Below are 25045 nucleotides of genomic sequence, written 5' to 3' on the forward strand. Positions count from 1 at the left end.
ATAAGGAACTCAAAAAACTCAATAGCAAAAGAAAAAGTTGATTAAAAAATGGACAAAAGAAGACATACAAATGGCCAAAAAATATATAAAGAAATGCTCAACATCATTAAGCCTCAGAAAAATGCAAAACAAAACCGCAATGAGCTATTACCTTATCCCAGTTTAAATGATGGATATTATCAAGAAGACAAAATATAACAAATGGAAACGATAATGTGGAGAAAGAGGAATGTTATACACTGTTGGTGGGAATTTAAAATAGTATAGCTGTTATGAAAAGCAGTATGGAGTTTCCACAAAAAATAAAAAAGAGAACTATTATATTACCCAGCAATCCCACTACTGGGTACGTAATCAAAAAAAATGAAATTAGTATGTCAAAGAGACATCTGCACCCAGGGATATTGAAGCACCATTCAAAATAGCCATGATATGGAATCTGCCTAAATGCTCATCTAACAACAAATGGATAAAGAAAATGTGGTGTATAAATGTATATCTATCTATCTATCTATCTATCTATCTATCTATCTATCTATCATCTATCTATTTATCATCTATCTATCCACCCCTCCAGAACAATATTCAGCCATAAAATACTGTTATTTTTAGCAATGTGGATGAAGTTGGAGGACACTTTGTTAAGTGAAATAAGCCAGGCACAGAAAGACAAGCACTGCATGATCAAATTCATATCTGGAGTTTTAAGGATATGGAGAAAGATGTTAGGTTTTTTCCTTGTGTGAACAATATTTAAAATTATTATATTTGGAGAGATAACTAGAATACTTCTGCCAACTTAACTATGACCCATTGAATTGCTCTGAATTATAAATCAGATACTCTGAATTAGCACTTCACTACCATTTTTAAATCTACAGCATTTATATAAATTAATAACTGCTGTAGAGCATACTACTCATGGCTGAAAAAAGTGACCTGATGATTCGAGCTATCTAAGACCCACCTGATGTCTGACAGCACTAAGGATCAAGCTATCACCTCTCCCTTAACACATCTTTCACACCAGTGTGCTAGAGCAGATAGCTGAAAAGTTTTCCCTAAGCCAGAGATCATTCTGACAAGGCATATGGAACAATGGAGATGTCAACATGCTTTCAAGACAAGTAACAGTAATCCTGGCTCTTAACTTGCTTTAATAATAATGAATTCTTTTATCAAGTCCTGAGGAATGAGGGCTTCCAGGTGCCGTATTTCCAGGTGCTTATCAGAATTTTTCTTTGCTGATAAGAACAATTGTTGCAGCATGCTTTGCTAATCATATACAGAAAGACAAGAAATTCATATTCTAATAATAGAACACAAGTCCATCTCTTGCATCTGATTTAGCCAGATTAAGTCACCTTTCCACCAATATCAATCTGGAAGTGATATCATGAACTAAATGGTGTCAGCCTGGGGTTTGTATTATATCTCGACAAAGGAAAAGAAGTTGCCATCATTGGCAAGGTACATACAGGATACATCTCTGTTTCGGCAGATGGGATGAGATTTCCCTGATTCTCCTACACTGCAGAGGGTAGAGGGAGGTATTTATATAATACACAGAATTTTAATTGAAGAAGCAAAGAGGAATGGATTAATGGGATTAATAGTGTTTATCCAATACAAGATGAAAAACAACATATTATTGTTTGTATTGTGATGGTTCTGGAATAAAACACATCATTTCTCTAATTTTAGTTAGATCTTTGCTGAAAGAAAAAGATAAATAAAATACCCTACAGTTTATCCATATCCATGTTCCTCTACACTAAATATTCATCTTTGATTAGTTATTTTTAACTATATTTGATTTCTTTATAAATTACCTTTTGAAACTTTAAACACATAAAGACATTGTTTCCCCTTAAAAGATTTTTCTTTTCCTTTCTTTTGTTTTTTAATCTAAAACTTACTTTCAAAAACAATGACTTTCATAAACTTGCAACTTGTTAAATACAGTATTTTTATTAACATTCTAGTTTGTAACACAAGGCAAAACCTAAACACTTACCATTTATAAATAATGGGTAATACTGTTTCAACTTAACCTTGAGAATGTAGAAAAAAAATTGAGTCCAGTCTGATAGCAACCAAAAGATCTCAGAAACAGTAATCTTAGTGCTCGCCTGGCAGACACAATCTGCACAGAACTTAATCAAAATAAGATTAAAAGTCCATAGCAATTTCCTTGAGTGGCCAGTCAGATAGCCCCCATTACAGTCACCAACCAGCCTGCCCCTGGGGCCTATTTCAGAGCTGATGCAGAAGAAGGAAAAAAAAATGTTTTCTTGAGACTGTACCTAAATCTTATCAAGTAATACAGGGAAGCTTCAAAGTCTTTTTATTCTGAAATGTTATTTTATTCTGCTTTATATCATCTTAAATTTATTAGTATTATATTAAATATTAGTTTATGTAAGCTTATTATTTGACTCTGTATAGGATATAATAGATGGCATTGAATATTTAATAAGATAGCAACAGCAATAACACCTGGGAAATTGTTCAGGGAAGGATTCTATTCAGTTATTAAAAGATTTGCATACTTATTTCACTAATATTACTAGCAATCACAAGCATTGGGTAATGCTAGACAAATCTGCAAGAGGTACCGTTATTCCAGCACCTTAAAAACATTTTTCAATCTGAAAGATACTTCTAGATGTTTTTTTCCATAACAGAGCAGATGATTTCTAAGTGTTTATATCACTGAAACTTCACAGTATTAGTGGAATATGTTATCCTTTATACCAAAAGTAATCAGATTATTTTATAAAGCAATTATCAATTAAAAGTAGATTACTAAGAACATACCGTATAAAATGCCTTATGGGCTATTAATTCTGCATGCATTGCCACATTTGATTGTCTCAAAAAACCTCCTGAAATATGTATTCTTAACACACTTTTATTGAGAACATTATGAGTAATAAAAGTTGAAAGATTTTCCCAAAGACGTACAAGTAAAACAGGTCCTCAAATAAAGTTGTTTTATTCAATGTTGTTTTGCTATAATGTAGATGAGAATAAATATTGATTCCTGGACAGGGCCACCATCTGTGTAGGGTCTGCATGTTCTCCCCATGCCTGCATGGGTTTTCTCCAGGAACTCCTGCTTCCTCTCACATCCCCAGGATGTGCATGTCTGGTTAATTGGCATTTCCCCACTGTGTGTCCCAATGTGAGTGAATGTGGTTGTGCCCTGCCATGGAATAGCATCCTGTGCAGGGTTTATTCCTGCATTGCATGCTGAGTAAGAATAGGTTCTTGCCACCCGAGACTCTGAACTGGAATAATTGGGTAAATAATCATCTTACTTGTTTTTATTAATCTTTTTAAAAATGTATGTATACCTCACACTTATTTCAGTGTTGAATGTTATAAGTGTTTTAGTCTCCATTTAGAAGTACAGTGATAATATTGTGACCAGAAATATGCAGTAGGAACTTATATCTTGTTGTATCAATTGGCCTATGGTAAAATTTGTTTCATTGTTCACCATTTTGCTGATAGTTGCAGTTTCCAATAATCTACTGATATTAAATGTGGACTTACTATGTAAACAATAGCAAGGATCCTAAATCCTAGGTTATATCTAAGTTTAAATGGCTTGACACCAAGTCAGAATTGCCTTATGACCATGCTCTTATAAGCGTTTCATTTTTTAAAACAGTGCAAACTGAATTTTGCATGAGAATTATCATTAAAAAAAATTTTTGTTACAGATAGGATCTTGCTATGTTGCCCAGGTTGACCTTGAAGTTCTGGGTTCAAATGATCCTTTTGCCTCAGCATCCAGTGTACCTGGGACTACAACTGTGTGCCACCATACCCAGGGCTGCAGGAAAAGTTGTTATGTAAAGCAGTGATTTATGAAAATAAGACTTTATTTGGGCAACATAGAAAATGTAAACAAAAAGAGTTGCTCAACATAAAACTTACTCAAGTCACAATTTACCTCTGACATGACATATTTCCATCCACTTCAGAAAAAAAATATGTATACCTTTTTATTTCTTTTTTTCTTTTCTTTCCTTTTTTTTTTTTTTTTTTAGATGGGCTGGAGTGCAGTCACAGCTCACTGCACCTTTGAGCTCCTGGGCTAAAGTAATCTTCCTTTCTCAGCCTCCTGAGTAGGACATGCACCACCATGTCTGGCTAATTTTTAACATTTTTTTGTGGAGATGGAGTCTCGCTATGTTGCCCAGGCTGGTCTTGAACTTCTGGCCACATGCTATCCTCTCACCTCGACCCCCCAAAGTACTTGGATTATCGGCTCAAGTACTTAGATATATTAACCAGGATCACAGAGAGCTTGATTTTGTAAGTTTGAGTTAGCATGTAATAACTGCAGTTGATTTTGATGCATGTATTTAATGAGAATCATTGCTTTAGACTATATGATATTTGAAACAAAAGAGCAATAGGACTGCATGGCACAATATAAAGTCTGTTATGACATAGTGACTTTAATATATTTTAATTAAAATTATAATAGTAAAAGCTAAAAATGACAAGACAATTGTTAGAAATCATATCACGACAGCATAATCATGTATCCACAAGTGATTGATACAATAACATGAACTGACATTTTGCTGCAATATTAATCAGTTAATACAGGTTTTTAGGTTTCAGTTAACTGGTTAATCATAAAATATTATATAAAATATTATCAAATTGTGTAAGTCATCTCACTGTATTCTAAAATTTATGTTATTTTATATTTCTAATCTATGTTTTGCAGAGATCATGAAAATTTTACTGGGTAACTGAAGAAGAATTGTCCCAAGGACTTGAATAAATGTTAATGTTCATAACAGTATGTTCTAAAAAGAAATTTAAGTAAAAAAGGAAAAAACATATTTCATTTTAAAAATATCTACCCATGCACATCATTCATCTAAAAAACCCATTCAATATAATCATCTAGTTATGTAAAGATATACCCAATAGCTACTTAAAATAGAAATATTCTATTTCATTATTAGAAATTATTATTTTAAAAGGTTGTTAAAACATCAAAAATATGCTTATTTCTAGTAACCAGAGAACACAGCAGGGTTATGAAACTTTGGATTCCTGTTTGATTTGGCAGGTAACTAGATTAACAAAAATACAAGGTTTTGAGTTTCAAAACAGAATAGCATATTTAAAAAATACTTGGTGGGTGTCTGGCAATTGAGAGACCTTAGTAGCACAATCATTGGTCTTCACAATCACTGCCAGGTACTCTTTCAAACTAGCTTGAATAACTGCAAAACACATTATCAACCCAGCTTCTTTTTGCTGGACCTGGGCATATATAAACTGATTAGATTTAAAAATAAAAAAATAGAGTTTTTTCAGTTGTGTTTGAAGAGGTGAACCCTTGGACTCAAAATCTCTCAAAAGTCCTGTCTTTCACTTCAGAATCTGCATTAATTTGCACAGGAATATACTTCTGTGTTTTAATAAACACATGCAATTTTTCTGTTTTCATCTTGCAAGTAATGACAGCTTTGTTCTCAAACCAATTTTGTTTTTTATAGATTTTACCCTGATATATAATGAAGAGACAATTACATGATCTGTGTAGAAATTCTTCCTCTAAACTAAATTATACTACCTTAGAAATCTGACATGAAAGTACCAAAACTATGTAAATTGACCTCACCAAGAAAATTATTACATAAAACAGTGATTCATGGAAATAAGACTTGATTTGGGCAACATAGAAAGTATTAAAACTAAAAAGGAGTTGCTTGAGATAAAATTTACCCAAGTGACAATTTTACCTGTGACAAACATATTACCATCCACTGCAGAAACAAATGTGTTTAGTTTATTAAAGTATATGTTTAACAGCAAAAAATAAATAGAATAAATTTATTATCCCTATCCAGTGATAAACACAATTCTAAAATAAAAATGAAAACATCCTGCTTATATTTGCTATACTATTTCATGCATTAGGCTAACATATATGGTTATTTCCATGCTTTCAGGATGTGTTTAACAAATCTCTTATACATTTTCCTATTGTTGTCATTTTAATATCTTGAATATAATATTAAATAAACATTTCTACAAATAATTTGAACCTCAAAGTTTCATAAACATCTATCCTTCAATATTTAGGCCTAAAAAGTAATGTCCATTATCTATCAAATTCTAAATTTGAACTTATTATGGTTTACTCCTACTTTTTAATTATTACTTTGGTTAAAGATACTTCATGATATTATTAAGTTCCTTACTAATAATGTATATGGTTGTATTACATTCATTTATCCATCAAGACTAACTTTGAGCTACTATGAAATATAATTCAAATCATTCACATAATATCTAATGAATGATTACTATAATACAAAGCACTATACTAGGTTTCATAAGTGATACAAAAACAAGTGCAACCGCCTCAGTAACCAACACATTTGCAGTCTAATAGAGGAAAACAAGCCCTGTTATAAGAATAATTATAGTAAAAGGCTATATAAAATACAATCCATTTTGAGACACACCTTCAACTCTATTTGCTAATTCTCATTTTCACTCTTTAGTTTATTTTTAGATTAAATAGTTATTTTCACAAATCAGTCTGAGGACAGAGTTTTTTGTTTTGTTTTGTTTTGTTTTGTTTTGTTTTTGTGAGTCATCAGCACTATGCAATTGCATATACCTGTTGTGTTTGGTCTACAAAGGCTGAACATCATGTAATAGTTTTTATGCATTTTGTTCATAGGTTACTGGGTGCTTTAAGGCAAAACTGAATGAGTTTCCAATAGTCAGTACAAAACTACAAGAAATACAGGCACAAAGTGCCTGGGGTTATCCTCAGATGAAGTTAGATTTGAATTGCATTCAATAACCTTTTTTACAATGTGTAGATGCTCAAAGCAAATACAATAGTTTCTCTTTGCCTCTGTGACTTGAGTTCATAGTGTTGTGTTTAAATATAACTTTTGTAATGTCTACTTCACTGAAGAAACTTTTAAAAAATTTGACTTATAATGGTTTTCTGTAATAACCTATGGTGCTTGGTTTGTAAAGTAAAACAGGAACTCAATTTAGTACCTACTGAATAATAACATTTTTTAACTGAGATTCCACTCATAAAGCACCTAAATTTTTAAAGTTAAAACATATTATATTGACATTAAATTTAAAAAGAATAAACAAGTTAGAGAAGAAATAAAAAAAAAATCTTCGGAGAATAAACTGCTTCCAAGTATACAAGTACTAAAGAGGCTACACACTGGTATGCTCATTATAAATAAAAACATTCATTCATGTAATTTTATCTCATTACTACATATTTAAAATAATCTCTTATCATTATAGTAGGCCATCATTTTCCAAATAGCATCAAGAATCCTTATTTTGAAATAGTAATCAGATCATGTAGTTCTCCTGATCAGATCTCTTCACACTCTAGAATAAGATGCATACCTTCATTTTAGCTTTTAGACTTTTTTCTGATCTAGCTCTAGATTATTGTTTGATCTCATTTTTACTATTCTTCTCATTGCTCATTCAATTCAATTTCAAGCACAATGATTTTTTGCTCTTTTTGGAATACACTAGCTTTTTGATTTCATTAGAGCCTGTACACTTCCCTCTTCCTGAAATGTTCTTCCCCAAATTTATGTATAGCTTATTTTCTCTCTTTGTTCAGGGCTCAGTTCAATTGTAGATTGTTCCCTACCTTGAATATGTCTTACCCCTCATTTGACTGGTTTTCCTTCATATCAATTATTTGTATTCTAAAATATTTTATATTTTTCTGTTGACTTGTTCACTGAGTTCCTTCCTCTAAAATGTAGCTTCATGAGGGTGATATTTTGTTAAAATTGTATGCTACTGTATCACTAGAACTGAGAACAATGCCTGAACAGAGTAGCTACTCATGACTCATTGGCTAAAACAAGTTAATGAATGAGAACAGGCAGGTAGAAAGCCAGGAAGGAAAAGAGGATATTATATTAAGTTGAATGAGGGATTAGATGAATATAAATAAGCTGAAAGTAGCACAGGTTATGCAATATGCTTAATAAAGTATGTTTGTCTATTTTCGTTATGTAATCCAAAACCTGGCCAACCACAAAACTTGCTTTTTACTCACTTTCTCTTTCTTCCCTGTTTAGTGCAGCATAAAATTAGTTATCGATTTTATCTCTTAATGCTCTGCCTCTATTAGTGAAAGGATCTTCTCTTATCATATTTCCAGTCCAAAGTTCAGTGGAAACTTTTTACACTCTTACAGTCTATTTGAAATCCTTATATCATAAACATACCAGCACTTATCCCAGCACTATTCACAGTAGCAAAGATACTGAATCAACCTAAGTGTCCACAAATAGATGATTTGATAAAGAAAATGTGAGATGGTACCATCTCACTCCAGTTAGAATGGAGATCACTAAAAAGTCAGAAAACAACAGATACTGGAGAGAATGTGGAGCAATAGGAATGCTTTTACACTGTTGGTGGGAGTGTAAATTAGTTTAACCATTGTGGAAGACAGTGTGGAAATTTTTCAGGGATCTAGAACTAGAAATACCTTTTGACCCAGCAATCCCATTACTGGGTATATACCCAAAGGATTATAAATCATCCTACTCTGAAGACACATGCACACATATGTTTATTGCAGCACTGTTCACAATAGCAAAGACTTGGAACCAACCCAAATGCCCACCAACGATAGACTGGATAAAGAAAATGTGGCACATATGCATCATGGAATACTATGCAGCCATAAAAAATGATGAGTTCATGTCCTTTGCAGGGACATGAATGAAATTGGCAAACATCATTCTCAGCAAGCTAACACAAGAACAGAAAACCAAACACTACATGCTCTCACTCATAAGTGGGAGCTGAACAATGAGAATACATGGACACAAGGAAGGGAACATCACACTCCACAGCCTGTCAGAGGGTGAGGGGCTAGGGGAGGGATAGCATTTAGAGAAAGACCTAATGTAGATGACAGGTTGATGAGTGCAGCAAACCACTATGGCACGTGTATACCTACATAACAAACCTGCAAGTTCTGCACATGTACCCCAGAACTTAAAGTATAATAAAAAAGATTTCCACCTAAAGATAAGAAAATATGATGATATACACAGTGGAATACAATTCAGCCTTTAAAAATAATATACTCATGAAACATGTATTTTGGAGCAGTTTGGATGGAACTGGAGGACATTATCTTAGATGAAAGTCAGACACAGAAAGACAGATACTGCATGTTCTCATTTATAAATGGGAGGTAATTAATGCATTCACATGGACATACAGTGTGCAATGATAGAGACTTGGACATGAAGACTTGGAAGAGTTGGGGGAGAGTGAGAGGGGAGTAAATGATAAGAAATTACTTAATGAGTACAAGGTATGCTTTTTAGGTGATGAATATGCTGAACATCCTGACTTCACTATGCAACCTATGGATGTAACAAAATTACAGTTGCACTCCATAAATTTATAGAAATAAAATAAAATAAATTACATTTTAATAGAGACACTATCAGAGAAATACACCAAAATGACTGGACTGAATTGGAAATGGAAAAGGTAGAAATCTCATTTTCTCTTCAGAGACTATTGCAAATTTGTATGTATGTAATACACTAATCACATCAGATGCCAGTTTTAAGTACATATTTTCCTCCACTGTGTAGATTTGTTTCAATACGGAAAAATTTCAGAACATACGTAATCAATACAAAGCCATTCTCAGTAATTTATTTTCATTCCATGCCATGTTACTTAGGTTTACATTTACTACCTTAGAAAACATTATGTACAAAAGCTTTTCTTTCTTATAGTGAATTAAATCTCCAACTGCTTTTGTTTCTATTTTAAGAAAGTAAATATTATGACATAAATGTTTGCAATGTTTTTGTTTAAATAAAGTATTTCTAGATTTCTCTTAATTCATAGTTACGTTTGTTTCTTTATTGATGTTCAAACACAGACTTTTAAAAATTCATATTTTTTTCAAAATGTGTGACTATTTACTTTCTAGTTCAATTTAAAAAGCATTTATCATAAAAATGGCAGTATCTTTTTGTACAGATGCTACCTCTGAATCAAAGCCTCTCAGCAACTGGCAACAGGAAGCTCTAATGCACTTTAACCCTAATAGTTATAAAATATGCAATCATCTGAAATCACATACTGATTTCCACTTCTTTTCTAACTACGGTTATATGTAAATATTTCACTTTCAAAAATAGATCTTTGCCTGTTTATTTAGTTTTTTTTTCCCTTGGCTTAGAAATAGTTTTTATGAAATATTCAAATACAAACATAGTCTCTAAAAGCAAAGTATGGTTCTTTGACAGCCAAAACACTTTCCCCTAAGCATTTCATTAGTTATATAAGTGATAAATGTTTTTCTGAATGGGAATTTACCTAAAGTGTTTCAAAATTAGGTGACCATTTGTGCTTTCCAAACCATACAGAACTTTATATTTATTCCTGGGTAAATCACCTATTTCCTTGTTCATCAAGATCAGGTGAAATGATATCCATGTGAGATAATTAATTCCTCTGCTATCTATTTTATTATACTTAGTTATTCATCTAAAATAAATATCTACTATAACAAGTAAAATATATAATAGTGTAGAAGACAACAAGAGTATGTGTTTGCAGTATGTGTAATAGAGTTAAATATATCTAAATATAGTATATCTGTACTAAGGCAATGAACATCAATTTTAGCTAATCACCCTCATTAAAGCAAAGGGCACTACCATATGTGACATAGTTGTCATTGACAGTCTGATAAATCTTGTAGCTGAGGTAACGGACAGGGAAGAGTTTGTGATAGTGAAATTTGTAGAACTAAGATCAAATTACCAAATACGTAGGCATTATTAAACAAATTCTCACCAATTACTTCAAAAATATTGTAACTTCTATTTAATATTTCTTGTTTTTAATCTTAAAAACTCTAAATTGAGTAGAATTTGAAATAGCAGTAAATTTCAGGTTAATGGAAATACAATCACACTTGTTATTATTGTTCAATTTTTTTTTATTAAGTCTGAAGAAATATTTACTTGAATATGACATCTAAGAATGATGGACAAAAGCTTTTTAAATTTTCTTTCCACTCCTTTTTCTGAAAGCTTTGATACAAAAATCATTTGACACAAATGATTTTTTTTTTGTGACAGGATCTTACTATGTTGCCCAGGCTGAAGTGCAGTGTGCTCATGCAATCCTCCCATCTCAGCCTCCTGAGTAACTGGGACTACAGGCACATGCCGCCATGCCCAGCTAATTTTTGTATCTTTAGTAGAACAACAAGGTTTTGCCACATTGCCCAGGCTGGTCTCCAACTCGTGGGCTAAAGTGATCTGCCCACCTTGGCCTCCCAGTGTTCTGGGATTACAGGAGTGAGCCACTGTACCCAGCTGATGCAAATGATTTCTATTATTAATATCTTGCAGTTATTCTTCCATTGGATAACCATCAATGTCAAAATAAAGATTATTAGTTACTGAAGGACTGAAAAATCAAAAATCAACTTCATGAGATGCTTTACAAACAAGTGTTCTCTTTTAATATTTGACTCAGTAAAAGTTTTTAAGAAAAGTTAAGTTTGTGTTTTTATTTGTGTATACTCTCTAGTGCTTAAATGTATCAGGATAGAACTTTTCTAAACTAGGTCAGTCTTTTTTCCATATCTATGGTTGAATACTTCAGTTAAATAAAGCAATGGTAGATAGCAAACTATGTTATAATTGGCATTTGGGGCATTTGTTGCAATTAATTGCCAAAAAAAGCATATCTCACCACGATTGATCTCTCATTTTTCCACTCTCATTTATTTCCCTTCACTTTCTTCTTGGCTTCTGCAAAAGCATTTGTTTTTCCTTTTTCTTTCTTCCTTAAAAAAATATATTTGAAGAGATTTATTCTAAGCCAAATATGAGTAACCATGGCCAGTGACACAGCACTCAGGAGGTCCTGAGAACATGTGCCCAAGGTGGTTGGGATGCAGCTTGCTTTTATACATTTTAAAGAGGCATGAGACATCAATTAACTACACTTAAGAAATACATCAGTTTGATCCAGAAAGGTGGGACAACTCAAAGCAGAGGGAGTGGGGGTGGGAGGGGTTGGGGCTGGCAGGGGGGTTGGGGGATGGGAGGGTATTGGGGTTTGGGGGTTGGTTCCAGGCTATAGGTGAATTTAAACATTTTCTGGTTGATAATTGGTTGAGTTTGATTCAAGACCTGGGATTGATAGAAAAGGAATGTTCAGGTTAAGATAAAAGACTGTGGAGACCAAGGTTCTTTTGAAGTCTTACAGTGGCTGCCCTTAGAGACAATAAATGACAAGTGTTTCCTATTCAGATCTTTAAAAGGTACTAGACTTTTAGTTAATCTCTTTAGAACTGCGAGGGCCATTTTTTCATATTATAATTTATCTCCTTCATGTCTGTAACAAAGATAGGAATCGCTATAAAGTGTCTTCCCAGTTTCTGCCTAACCACATCCCTGGATTTCCTGGCCCCTGCCTTGGCATATGTTTGGGGTTAGCCTTCTCCCACTGCTAATTTGTATGCCATAAGATGGTTGTTTTGTTCCTCAGTACATTTATGTCAGATATAATTGTTACTGTAGTAAACAACTATTGTGTAAAACAAAGATAAGTGAGTGTGAAAGTAAAAAAACAAATCAGAAAATAAAGCAGAATGTAAATAATTGATAAAGACAAGTTCTGAAAAAATATCAAATTGGATTTAGGAGTCAGACACCTGTAAGAGGTTTATTTGAGGGGCTAAGTGTGCTGGTATTTACACACATATTACTTCTTGTGTCTCTTCAATTTATTGGTTCATTTCAAAAAACCAAAGCTAAAAATCATAAAATATTCATTATGTAAAAAGAAACAAAGTTCAATGAATCCATACATACATACCGAAGACCTTTGTCGGATAGTTGACAAGTATATTTGCATATATGTTTTCCAAGGTAAAAGAAAATTTGTGGCTGGGCACGGCAACTCATGCCTGCAATCCCAGCATTTCGGGAGGCCAAGGCCGGTGGATCAACTGAAGTCAGGCATCCAAGACCAGCCTGGCCAACACGGTGAAACCCCATCTCTACTAAAAATACAAAAAAATAGCTGGGCATGGTGGCTGGCACCTGTAATCCCAGCTACTTGGGAGGCCGAGGCAGGAGAATTGCTTGAACCCGGGAGGCAGAGTTTGCAGTAAGCTGAGATCAAGCCACTGCACTACAGCCTGGGCAACAAGAGTGAAACTCTGTCTCAAAAAAAAAAAGAAAGAAAAAGAAAAAAGAAAATTTGTAGGATATGGATAAGTAATTTATTTTAGAAGAATTTTTTTTTTTGTAGAATGATTTGTGCTAAAGCAATACATCTCTTTCTATCATATACTGATATCTTGAAAACTTTTATAACGTTTCTTGTCACATTCAGTATTTTAAAAATAGGATTGATTCTAAGTTTTGAGTTTATGGTGCATTTGAATATTAGAGATATTATCTCTTATACATTTCAAAGCTTTGCTGCATTCTAAACTCAGTCCTGCCTTAGCCCTAGTAATGGCAATGAAGTGCGGAGATAGAATGTTCACTATTTTTTTATGTGCTGTTAAAATTTCATACCTCCTGTTCTATCTTGAAGTCTTACAGTTTTGGAATGGTGAGTGGGGGAAACAAGCATAAAACTATTACATAATTCATGCAGTTTTCACTGGGCAACAGTATCTATCCTCTGAATGGTGAAATGGCTACTTTTCATTTATTTATTTTTTTCTTTCCTGGGGTAAAACGCTTGAAAACTGCACCACTGGGAAATTGCAGCTATATTCCATGTTTCAACATAGTCCATGCTTCTTTGAGTTGGCCACTTACTGTTTACTCTCATCTCCTTAGGTTTAGCAGTAAAGACCTGTAAGATTTCTTCTGTTAGGATCATCTAGCCATTCCAAACATTTCTCTTAGATTTGATTCTTTCAAGACAAATCAACCCAATAAAAATCTCATAAATAAAGGTGAGCTAGCTACCACATTTGGTGTTCTCATCTGACCAAACCAAATTTTATGTATACATTCAATTCTCAATCCAACCCAGTCTGTTTGCCTAAGCCATTCCAGACAAACTTCCACTTCGAAGGTTTTAAATGCATAAGTCAGATAGCAATCCTTCAGTTGCCCCAGAGGCACATCACGTTCTTTGAATGCTTCAGTATAGTCCTCTTCATTTAGCAATCAGTGAGGCAATACACTGGCATCATGATCCCTTTTTTTAGGAACTCTGTACAAAATTCCCTTTGAAAATATAAATTTTGGAAATGAGTGATGAGCAAAGGGGTTTCATTAACATTATCACAATCTCTTGATATATCTGCTTGATAATGTAGCACCTATTATTTGGGGCCATTAGGACCTTGGCAGAAATTCTGGTAAATGTAAAGAAACCACATTTAACATCCAGTTAATTTAATTTTTGTTTGTTTGTTTGTTTTGTTTTTGTTTTTGTTTTTGAGACGTTGTCTTACTCTGTCACCCAGGCTAGAGTGCAGTGGTGTGATCTCGACTCACTGCAACCTCCACCTCCACCTTCTGGGTTCAAGCAATTATCTTCCTCAGCCTGGGATTACAGGAACCCACCACCATGCCCACCTAATTTTGTATTTTTAGTAAAGATGGGGTTTCACCATCTTGGTCAGGCTAGTCTTGAATGCCTGACCTTGTGATCCACCTGCCTCGACCTCCCAAAGTGCTGGAACTACAGGCATGAGCCACCTTGCCTGGCCTCAATATTGTTTTTAATAATTTCTGCTTTACTTGCAGTTAATCATATCAGGCCGTCTACCATACCCAGTTGTGTCAGCAAGAAGATCTGTACAATGATAAGTAACACATGGCTCCCAGGGCTAACATATTCCTAACACTTATATAAACACTTTTTCAGAAATTTGACAATATTTTATAATTAAACAATATCTTATTTTACAAGAAAAGATATGGTATCACAATACTCTGAGCAAAGAGTTAATTTGCTTCTCAAATTTCCTAGATAATGAAGTAGTCCTAAAATATTTAACTCAGTATTGGTAATAGTTTCAATTTGAGGAAGTGTTCTGAATAGCCTTTTAATGCTGATGTCATAAGATTGTGTTACAAACACAGACTTTCATTTAAAGACACTTTATTTTTAATTTTGTTCTAAAAAATAAAATTATATATAAATACACATGTATCCTAAACTATATATGTATAATATACATATATGTATATATATACACAGAGAGAGAGAGAGAGAGAGGAGAGAGAAACAGAGACAAAGAGAGCCATAAATCCTGAATTTGTTGTTGTCAATGGTGTTTGATAGCATCACTTTGTAACTCAATAGGATGTATCTGCACAAAGCTAAAATTAATTTATTTTTGCCATACAAGGCAAGTGTATCTTGTTGACGTCTATAGAGAAAATAAATCACCCTCTAAAGAACTGTTTATAAATAAATAATTGATATCTGAAAATTCGGAAAAAGTACCACTATCATTTTACTTACCATATTGCATTGAAATTATATGTTTATGCTTCTCTTGCTTCTACGTCTCTGTGAATTCAAGGTTAGAAAAGGAGAAATTTTTATCTTAGCATTCCCAGGACCAATCACAATATCTAATACTTAGAGCGTGCAATGTTGGTTGCACTGAAATAAATCTGATATAAAAACAAATAATGCTTTAGGGAAGTGATTTTTCATTTCAGATTATTTTCTCAGAAAAATTAATATGACCAGGTTGTCATCCTATGCAAACATTAGTATGCCTTATTGATTTTTCACTAAGTTATATAGCTTATATTATAAGACTTTTTTATGGGTGTCTCTACCTACAGATTCCAGGCACTAACAAACCTGTAGAAATTCATAAATTTAATGCATTTTATCAAGTTGATTAATATAGCATGAACATTTTTCAACTGGCTTCACAAATCATTTATTGTTAAATGTTATTCTTATACCTGTATTAGAGAGAAAAAAGCCAGAGGTGGCAAGGTGATATACAGATCAACTGGAAATCCACAAGTTTTGGTTTGGAACTCTTTGGAAAATTGAATAAAGAGTCACACCTTGCTCAAAACTGAATTAGTAAAAGCAATGTGCATATCAATAAACAAACTTCTCTAATAAAAAAAGCATTAAAAATATAGTCAGCATATATTTTTCTGGAATATAAAATTGAGGAACTAGAATAATTCAACTTGAATAAGTGTAACTAATTCATTTTCTGCAAAATATTACCCAGAGTTTGAGTATTTTTCTATTTATTCTATCGGAAAAAAATGATATACCACTGTACTGGAAATATTCAGAAAAGTTTGTCTATTTTTTAAAATTGTACTTATTATACCTTTATAACCGTGAGATAATATATTTATTATTTGAATGAGAATTAAATGTTTATGATTTATACAAAAATGCCAGACACAGACTACTATGCCCACAAAAGTTGAATGGTTGTTTTTAGCTTATATATACCTATACAGGTTAATAGATATATCTTTACTTCTTTTTTCTTTTTTTTTGAGATGGAGTCTCACTCTGCAGCCCAGGTTGGAGTGCAGTGACATGATCTCGGCTCACTGCAAGCTCTGCCTCCCAAGTTCACACTGTCCTCCTACCTCAGCCTCCTGAATAGCTGGGACTACAGGTGCCCGCCACCACGCCCGTCTTATTTTTTGTATTTTTAGTAGCGATAGGGTTTCACCGTGTTAGCCAGGATGGTCTCAATCTCTTGACATTGTGATCCGCCTGCCTCAGCCTCCCAAAGTCCTGGGATTATAGGCGCGAGCCACCGCACCCGGCCAATATATCTTTACTTCTTATAAGAAATGAGTAACTTTATTAATTCTACCAACAGATAACATTCTTCCTCTCAGAGAGTAATATGCAATCATTTCCTAACCTTATTTTATTGCGCTATATTTTAAATATAATAAACGTGTCAAAAACGTGGTTTCGTACTTTTTATAAATTGATATATTTACCTAATTACACTAAATCTAGAAAATACTATTGTGCTTATTCAAACTTCTCTTCTCTTCTTCAGAGGCAAACCTGTATAATTTCTTTGGTTTGTTTGTTTGTTTTAAGACGTAGTCTTACTCTGTTACCCAGGCTAGAGTGCAGTGGTACAATGTGAGGTCACTGCAACCTCCGCCTCCCGGGTTCAAGCGATTCTCCGGCTTCAGCATCCCAAATAACTCGGATTAAACCCTTATAATTTCTATCATGATTGATTAATTTTGTTCATCTTCAAATTCCAATAATTAGAATTCCTACAGGATGTGTGTGTGAGTGTGTATCTGGTTTATTTTCTTTAGCATAAATAAATATTTGAGATTTAGCCAAATATTTGTGTGTATCATTTGTTTATTTTTCCTCATATTTCTGAGTTGCCTATGTATTTGTCAGAGTTTGCTTATTCATTAGTCTGTTAGTGAATATTCAGATTGCTTTCAGAATTAGCTTTTACAAATAAAGGACTTAGGTGCATTCTCAAACAGGTTTTTGTGTAAATATATGCTTTTATTTTTGTTGGATAAATTTCTAGAATTGAAATTGCTGTGCTATAGGGTAGATATATGTTGGCCTTATTGAGAAGCGAATTATTTTTCAAAGCGGTTGTTCTGCTTTTTTTTTTTTTTTTTTGAGACACAGTCTCACGCTGTCGTCTGGGCTGGAGTGCACTGGCGTGATCTGGGCTCACCGCAAGCTCCACTTCTCAGGTTCACGCCATTCTCCTGCCTCAGCTTCCTGATTAGTTGGGACTACAGGCGCCCGCCACCACACCCGGCTAATTTTTTTTTTTTTTTTTTTTTTTTTGTATTTTTAGTAGAGACGGGGTTTCACCATGTTAGCCAGGATAGTCTCGATCTCATGACCCCGTGATCCGCCCGCCTTGGCCCCCCAAAGTGCTGGGATTACAGGCTTGAGCCACCGCGCCCAGCCAGTTGTTCTATTTTACACTCTCACAAGAAATAGACACGACTTCTAGTTTCCCCACATATTTGCCAATACTAGTATTATCATTTTAAATGGTAGTCTTTCCAGTTTCGATGCATTTTGGTTGCATTTCCCCTTATCTAATAACATTGAGCATCTTTTCACATTCCTATAAGCCATTGTATCTCTTCTTTTGTGAAATACCTGTTCAAGATTCTTATAACTATTTAGTTATAAGAATAACTCCTGAGTTATTCTGTGCGTTTTGAACACGCAATTTTTTTCTCATACATATATGGAATAATTTATCACAGTCTATGGCTTAAAATTATATTTTCTTACATTTTGCAGTTTTATTAGGATATATTTTTAATTAATATCTACAATTTATCAATTTTTACTCTTATGATAGTGCTTTCTCTGTTCAGAAATATTTTTCCTATTATAATAGCTCGCAGATATTGTTTAATTTTTTTCTTTTAAAAGCTTTCTGAATTTTGCTTTTTCATTTTTATGCCTACATTAAAAATATTGGACTAGTTTTGTGTATACAAAGGACTGATGCATGTATTTTTTTAATATGAGAATGCATTTATTTCAAAAGCCTTTGTTAAAGACTTACTTTCCCCACTGAATTATCTACATGCCCTTATAAACATTTAATTTACTGCATAGGTGGAGGTCTAATTTTGAACCCTTCTTTATCCTTATTATTTTTGTGTTATGATGCTTTGATACTGCAGCTTTCTTAGATGTCTGAAAATTGGCTCTATTTTTCTCTCAAAATTCTAGGTCCTATGAATTTTGAACCCTTCTTTATCCTTATTATTTTTGTGTTATGATGCTTTGATACTGCAGCTTTCTTAGATGTCTGAAAATTGGCTCTATTTTTTTCTCAAAATTCTAGGTCCTATGAATTTTCCAAACAAATTTTGGAAACAGCTTGTGAATTTCTCTCAAAATGTTTGCCACAATTTACTACAGAGTTGTAGTAAATAGATATAGAATTCATTGTAGTCAATAAATTACAAACTATAGATTGCATTGATGCTTTTTTTTTTTTTTTTTTTTGAGACAGAATCTCACCTTGTCACCCAGGTTGGAGTGCAGTGGCACAATCTTGGCTCACTGCAACCTCAGCCTCCCAGATTCAAGCAATTATCCTGCCTCGGCCTCCTGAGTAGCTGGGACTACAGGCCCGTGCCACCATGCCTGGCTAATTTTTTTGTATTTTTTTTTAGTAGAGACAGGGTTTTATCGTGTTAGCCAGTATAGTCTTGATCTCCTGACCCTGTGATCCGCCCACCTTGGCCTCCCAAAGTGCTGGGATTACAGGCATGAGCAACCGCGCCCAGCCCCTACTGCATTGATTCTAAAGATTAACTTCCAGAGAATTCACATTAAACAATGTTGCATCTTCAAATCTATGAACATGGTAGATCTTTACATTTATTTAAGTCTTCTGTAATGTTTCTCTACAAGAAATTTTAAAAAGTTTTAGTGTGAAAGATTTTTAAAGGTTTCACTTCAATTATTCTTAACTATTTTTATACCATTAAAATTTTACTTTTAAATGTATTCTCAATTGTTTATTTCTAGTATTTAGAAATTCCAATAATTTTCCATATTGTATTTTGTGTATTGACCTTGCATTCTACACATTCTGCACCATTATTGAATTTGATTCTTATTATTCACAGCTTTTTAAATAAATATATTAGGATTTTCTTCATATACAATATACATATATATGTTCTGTGAATAAAAATATTTTTTCTTTTCACTTTTCAATTTTTATGCTTTTCATTTCTTGACCCCATGCAAGTCCGAAATCCAGAGGGGCAGCCAAATCTTAAAGCTCCAAAATGATCTCCTTTGACTCCATGTCTCACATCCTGATCATGCAGATGCAAGAGGTGGGTTCCCATGGTATTGGGCAGCTCTGCCCCTGTGGCTTTGCGGGATATAGCCTGCCTTCTGGCTGCTTTTGTGGGCTGGTGTTGAGTGTCTGTGGCTTTCCCAGGCACATGGTGTTGTTGGTGGATCTAACATTCTGAGGTCTGGAGGATGGTGGCCCTCTTCCCACAGGTCCACCAGGCGGTGCCCCAGTAGGGACTCTGTGTGGGGGCTCCCACCCAACATTTCCCTTCCTCACTGCCCTAGCAGAGGTTATCAATGAGGGCCCCATCTCTGCAGCAAACTTTTGCATGGGCATCCAGGTGTTTCCATATATCTTCTGAAATCTAAGCAGATGTTCCCAAACCTCAATTCTTGATTTCTGTGCATCCACAGGCTCAACACCACGTGGAAGCTGCCAAGGCTTGGGGCTTCCACCGTATGAAGCAACAGCTCAAGCTATACTTTGGTCCCTTTTAGTCACAGCTGGAGTGGCTGGGATGCAGGGCACCAACACCCTACACTGCACACAGCATGGGGACCCTGGGCCCAGCAAAACCATTTTATTCTAGGCCTCTGAGACTGTGATGGGAAGGGCTGCTGTGAAGACTTCTGACATGCCCAGGAGACATTTTCACCATTGTCTTGGGGATTGACATTCAGTTCCTCGTTACTTATGCAAATTTCTGCAGCCAGCTTAAATTTCTCCTCAGAAAACGGGTTTTTCTCTTCTATCACATTGTCAGGCTGCAAATTTTCTGAACTTTTATGCTCTGCTTGCCTTGTAAAATGAATGCCTTTAAAAGCACCCAAGTCACTTCTTCAATGCTTTGCTGTTTAGAAATTTCTTCTGTCAGATACCCTAATTCATCTATCAAGTTCTAACTTTCACTAATCTTTAGGGCACAGGCAAAATGCTGCCAGTCTCTTTGCTAAAACATAACAAGAGTCAACTTTGCTCTAGTTTCTAACAAGTTCCTCAACTCCATCTGAGACCACATCAGCCTGGATCTCATTGTTCACATCATTATCAGCGTTTTGGTCAAAGCCATTCAAAACGTCTCTAGGAAGTTCCAAACTTTCCTGCATTTTCCTGTCTTCTGCTGAGCCCTTCAAACTGTTCCAACCCCTGCCTGTTACGCAGTTCCAAAATTGCTTCCGCGTTTTCAGGTATCTTTTCAGCAGCATCCCACTCTACTGACACCAGTTTACTGTATTAGTCTGTTTTAATGCTGCTGATAAAAACATACCCAAGACTGGGCAATTGACAAAAGAAAAAAGATTTAATTGGACTTACAGTTTCATGTAGCTGGGGAAGCCTCACAATCATGGTGGAAGGCAAAGAGGAGCAAGTCATATCTTACATGGATGGCAGCAGGCAAAGAGAGCTTGTGCAGGAAAACTCCCCCTTATAATAACCATCAGACCTCATGAGACTTACTCACTATCAGGAAAACAGCACAGGAAAAGCCTACCTCCATGATTCAATTACCTCCCACCAGGTTCCTCCCACAACATATGGGAATTCAAGATGAGATTTGGGTGGGGACACAGCCAAACCACATCAATGAAGCTCTCTGTTGTATATGTTAATGCTGATAATGTTTTTTTGTTTTGTTTTTGAGATAGAGAAGGAGATCTTAGAGACAAAAAAGGGGAAGCTCCATTAAAATTGGTAAAGGAAGAAACATAATATGAAAGGAGGGAAATAATGAGGTAAAAGATGCAGAGACTGCTTTCCAGACAAAGTAAGAATGAACTTCACTTTGGAATAACAAAGCAGTGCTTGCTTGGCAAGGTGAGTATTAGAATCTGACTAACATCAACAGGGCAGAGTCTCAGGTAATTAACAAAACCAGGAAGGAACAGGGAGCAGCAATGCTAAAACACAAGAAACCAGGTTACTTTGTCCTACTTCATAGTTGTTATTTTCCTAATCATTGGAGATAAGCTATGATTAACAGAAAAACTACCCATGTAAAATATTGTCACCCAACTTTTAAGAAAAACAAGAAAGAAGATACAAAACTTAGCAAACAGAATAAGTAATTTCAGAGAATCAGAATTAAGACAAGAAACAAATGTAATTACAGTAAGTGTAATTCATATCTTCAGAGACATGCAAGAAGAGGTTGCATTTTAGAAAATACTGATAATAGCTCTTGGATTAAAAACTCAACAGATGTTCTGAAGAGAACAATAGACATAGTTAAATATAGATCTAGCAAGTTTGAAGTTTAAAAGTTGAATAATTTTCTCTGAATCCAATGGCTAGGAAAAAATGAAGAAAGGTAAAGGGAGGTAAAGTGAAGATAAAGAATTGTTGACGTAAAGTTGTTTAAAATGCTAGAAAAAAAGGAAAGTAAACATAAAGATGGAAATAATTAAAGAACTAATTTAAATATTTTTTAGAACTAGAAATACTGTAGACTTGAGATTTAAAGTTTTCATAGAAGTATGAACTTATATTAATGGAGAAATTCTACTGATAGACATCTCTTGAAGAAGCAATGGGATACTAATGATTAGGACAGAATCATAAAGACTTCCAGAGTAGGAGGATAGAAAGGTAATTTTCAATGGAATAAGAAGTAGATAGAAAAGAAAATTTATTCTTAAACATGTAGATGTTGTTAATAACTGGGACAAGACCATCAATGTCTGAAGAAATAAATGTTTTTACAAATAGTGTCCTATAAGTACCCAAATACGCATTTAATTTTGTGGACAAAGCAAAGACAATTGTGCATATCTCCCAATTCCCAAGCATTTAAAAATCCAAAAATAAAATAATAAAATTAACAAACAGATTTTTAGAATTATATCTGGCAGGAGTTTGGATCAGTCATAGAGCGCAATAGCATACTTGAAAATAAGGACAATATGGCCATTTTAATGATATTGATTCTTCCTATCCATGAGCATAGAATGTTTTTTCATTTGTTTCATCCTCTCTGATATCTTTGGTGTTTTTAGTTCTTACAGAGATCTTTCACCTCACTAGTTAGCTGTATTCCTAGGTATTTGATTCTTTTTGCAGCAATTGTGAATCAGATTGCATTCCTGATTTGGCTCTCCGCTTGACTCTTGTTGGTGTATGGGAATGCGAGTAATTTTTGTATGTTCTTTTTGTATCCTGAGACTCTGCCAAAGGTGTTTTTCATCTTAAGGAGCTTTCGGGCCTTAAGCTTTTGGGCCTATAAAGTTTTCTACATATAGGATCATGTAATCTACAGACAGGGATAGTTTGACGTCCTTTCTTCCTATTTGGGTACCCTTTATTTCTTTCTCTTGCCTAACTGTTTTGGCAAGGACTTCCAATACTATGTTGAACAGGAGTGGTGAGAGAGGGCATCCTTGTCTTGTGCACAAAATACACTAAAATAAAATTGCTTAAAACTAGTGATAAAGAAAAATTCTCAAAGCAGCCAATGACAAAAACATGGTTTGCACAGAGGAACAAAAAATGCCAGCAAACATTTTATTGGAAACAAAGAAAATTAGAAGATAATGAAGCAACATCTTTAAAGTACTGGAAGATAAACATTGTCAGCTGGGAATTGTAGACTCAGAGAAACTATCTTTCAAGATGTAGGTGAAATAAAGATTTTGTTCAGGCACTTAGAACCTGAAAGAAATCATCACCAGTAAAACAACACTATAAAAAATGTTAAAGAAAATGTTTCAGGCAGAAGTAAAATAATATCAAAAGGAAATTTGGATTTACATAGAAGAATGAAAAGCACTGGAAATGGTATCAACATGGTTAAATATATAAGATCCTTTTATTTCTGTTTGAATTCAATTGATTGTTTAAACAAGGGGTCAGCAAGCTATAGCTTCATGGGTGGACTGCCTGTTTATGTGAACAAATTTTTACTGAGACACATTCATGCTCATTTGTTTATGTATTATCAATGGGTGCTATAGAATTACAAAAGCAGAATTAAGTAGTTGTAACAGAGCCTAATGGCACACAAGCCTAAAATATTTAGCTTTTAAGGAAAGCATGTCCGGTTCTGGTGGCTCATGCCTGTAATCCCAGCATTTTGGGAGGCCAAGATGGGCGGATCACAAGGTCAGGAAATTGAGACCATCCTGGGCAACATGATGAAACCCCGTATCTACTAAAAATACAAACATTAGCTGGGTGTGGTGGCATGTGCCTGTAATCCCAGCTACTCGGGAGGCTGAGGCAGGACAATCGCTTGAACCCGGGAGGCAGAGGTTGCAGTGAGCTGAGATGGCACTACTGCACTGCAGCCTGGTACAAAGCTAGACTCTGTCTCAAAAAAAAAAAAAAAAAAAAGAGAGAGAGAAGAAAACAACATTATTAACCTCTAATTTAAACAAGAATAATAACAATTTATAATGAGTTTACAACATATATAAAAATAAATTAATGACAATAACAGAACAACAGTTAGGATAAAATAATGAAAATGTTGTTACTTCATGATACTGTATGTAAAGTAGTATATTATAATTTGAAGGTAGAATGTGATGAGTTAAACATGTATACTACAAACTCAAAAGCAACCATTAAAATTAACAATATAGAGAGTTTTAATTCTCAAGTAAAAAAGGAGATAAGATGAAACCATAAAATATATTTAATTCATAGAAAAGAAGTCAAACAAGAGGGAAAATAAGCAAAAAACAGATGGGATGGTAGGGGAAGCAAAATTTTATTACCATCTTCTTAGTTTTTTTTTTTTTCCTCTGCTAAGCCTGAGAATTAAATTGATGTAAGACAGATCAACAGGAAAATGCATACAAATTTATTTAATGCATGTATTATGTGGCATGAGAGATTCTTTAAGGAAGGAAGACTCCATGACATAATCACTTATGTTCTGAAGTAGACACAGAGTAGTAAATTGTGAAATATGACAAGACAAAGGGGCTGGAACTAGTGTAGTTAATTGGGTGAAGAGGTGATTAACAGGATAAGGGTTGGTTTAACAAGGTCTGTTTGTACAGGTTTCCCTTGCCTCAACTTCTCATCCTGGGTGATGAGACTGTTACTTTCCTTCTTGTATAAAGAGGGCAACTTTCAGGTAGAAATTTTACCTCCTACTTTTAAGAAAAAGGAAAATCAGAGTGCTTTTCTTGCATCTGCTATTTTTCAAGTGTCTTTAAC

General features: G+C 34.3%; 1 protein-coding gene across 7 annotated transcripts in view; it reads right to left on the reverse strand.

Annotated features, from left to right (window-relative positions):
* LOC117981721 (uncharacterized) overlaps positions 1-25045 on the reverse strand; it is a 215765-nt gene that overhangs the window by 174401 nt on the left and 16319 nt on the right. Inside the window, exons 2-3 of one of the 7 annotated variants that reach the window (XM_034967624.3) lie at positions 15565-15612; positions 1834-14315 (exon numbers count right to left, since the gene is read on the reverse strand). The exons of 4 other annotated variants lie outside the window; for them this stretch is intronic. The gene's annotated coding sequence lies outside the window, so the exon portion shown is untranslated. Of the gene's footprint in view, positions 1-1833; positions 15613-18834; positions 24185-25045 lie in introns of those variants that run through there. 2 more of the 7 variants (XM_055091840.2, XM_034967622.3) reach the window with 2 other exon arrangements.

The sequence above is a fragment of the Pan paniscus genome, chromosome 11 (genome assembly GCF_029289425.2).
Source record: "Pan paniscus chromosome 11, NHGRI_mPanPan1-v2.0_pri, whole genome shotgun sequence".
NCBI lineage: Eukaryota > Metazoa > Chordata > Mammalia > Primates > Hominidae > Pan > Pan paniscus.